The sequence below is a fragment of a genome, unplaced genomic scaffold, assembly GCF_019419815.1.
Source record: "Pyrus x bretschneideri cultivar Hongxiangsu unplaced genomic scaffold, Pyrus_bretschneideri_v1 Contig74, whole genome shotgun sequence".
NCBI classification, from domain to species: domain Eukaryota; kingdom Viridiplantae; phylum Streptophyta; class Magnoliopsida; order Rosales; family Rosaceae; genus Pyrus; species Pyrus x bretschneideri.
This window is the reverse complement of record NW_025999814.1, coordinates 759,475-761,450: the sequence shown is the minus strand read 5'-3', so window position 1 is coordinate 761,450 and position 1,976 is coordinate 759,475. Positions and strand designations below refer to the sequence as shown.

The following is a 1,976-nucleotide window of genomic DNA, read 5'->3' as shown; positions in this document are numbered from 1 at the left end:
GACTCTTAGTACTACGGTCTAATGATATTCCTCTTCACTTGTAAGTGAGAGGTCGTAGGTTCGATTCTCACCAAAGGCTAATTTGAATCACAATATTATTAGCTCATTGTGAGGCTAAATACATCCCTCCTCTTTAATGTAGATAATATCGATTATTAAAGAAAATGAAAAAAAGATTTAAGTAATGATAAACTAAGGATATTATTTTCTCAAGATTTATTGCATTTGTTATTTTGACCGGGTCAGATAATTTGACCTGGTCAAAAGGGACAGACTCGTACCAATGGTCATCCATCCAGCTCATTTGCTAACTCGTCACCCAAACATTCCTGCCAACTGGGGGAGTAATGCAGGTCACGCACGCGTCCTTATATGTGGTGTTTGCGTGAATTTGACCGTTAGTGGCGAGCTGACTCCCCTTATCGGAATTTACCGTACTCCTCCTCTCACCAGCATGGCGGCAAAAGAAAGTGTTTGGTTGGGGTCTTTCCTGCGGAGCAAAACTCAACGCGGGGTCTCTTCATATCCTACGGAGTTGTCGTAGGACGAAGAATCGGTAGATCGCGTTATACATGGAGGGGAGGAAGAAATGCTAATTGCTTATGCTAATAACTCACATCTTTACTCGACGTCGTATTGTCTAGTGATGGTGTTTAAAGGATGATGATGCCCCGAATGGCGGTAAAGGCGGAGAATAAGTTAGTGTTGGATCCGACGGCCCACATCACCCAGACACTCGTTTATATTCACAGCCTTATAAAACCCAAAATCTTCTCAGTCGCTCCTCTCACGCACTCCAGCTCTCTTTTAAGGTTCTTGCGGCTCTGTGTTTTCTGGTTTGCTACAATCTGCATCGATCAAGATGGTTAGAACTTCGAACCCAACACATAAATATTTTGTTTTTCATATATTTTCAACCAATTTTTCTGATCGGAATCCGTATTTTCGTTCGGCTCACAGATTTATCCCCAGTTTCCCATATCGCCTGTTCTTTTTTAAACTGGTTTAATGTGTTGAATGTCACTGATGAGCGATTTTTTGAATTGGGTCGTTCTGTTTTTGTTAAATTAATTGGGAAAGATAATGGTTTGTGAGAAAATGGATTGATTAGTAGTGGATTTTGATGGCTGGTTGTAAACAGGTGCTTCAGAACGATATCGATTTGCTTCACCCACCAGCTGAGCTCGAAAAGAGGAAGCACAAGCTCAAGAGGCTTGTGCAGACGCCCAACTCTTTTTTCATGGTAACTAATAGTACGTAATTATCGATTTGACGTTTGCGTTTTCGTATAATTTTTGTTTTCTTTGGTGAAGATTGTTAATTTTGATTGTTTTAAATGCGCCCAGGATGTTAAGTGCCAAGGATGCTTCAGCATGTAAGTAATGATGCCTATTTCGATATCTTCCTGTACTCGTTGAGATGATTTTGTTGAAGTAGTTTCTATATATGATTTAAATTTGAGTGTAAGTGTAACGAAGTGAAAATCATTTGCGCAGAACAACCGTGTTCAGTCACTCGCAAACAGTTGTGGTGTGTGGGAACTGCCAGACAGTGTTGTGCCAGCCTACTGGAGGCTGAGCCAGGCTCACCGAGGGTTGCTCTTTCAGAAGAAAGGGGGACTGATGCTCGTGCTTTGATCGCATTTACATGTATTCGGCAAATTGCAGAAGAGCTTTGTGAGGGTGATTTAAGGTTGAAATATTGGTTCTCGTTTTTGCCTTTGCTTTTTTCTTTGCAGTCTTTTGAATATGTAATATTTGTTAGGGCAGCGGTCTGGAACTTTACCATGAGAGTGTAGTGTTATGAATATTTAGTTAATTTGGGTGGTTACATTACCTCTTGCACTTCTTATGGATTGTTTGAAGTGTTCATATGCCTGCCCTTTTAAGTTCCACTTACAGATTATCAGTGATCAATTTCTCTGTCATGGAAATGTTATAGCTGCTACTTTTGTTCATCGATGCACCAAATTGTTT

General features: G+C 40.4%; 1 pseudogene; it reads left to right on the top strand.

The window, feature by feature from the left end:
- Positions 1-349: 349 nt before the first annotated feature.
- LOC125472810 lies at positions 350-1,961 on the top strand (annotated as a pseudogene).
- The last annotated feature ends 15 nt before the right edge of the window (positions 1,962-1,976 follow it).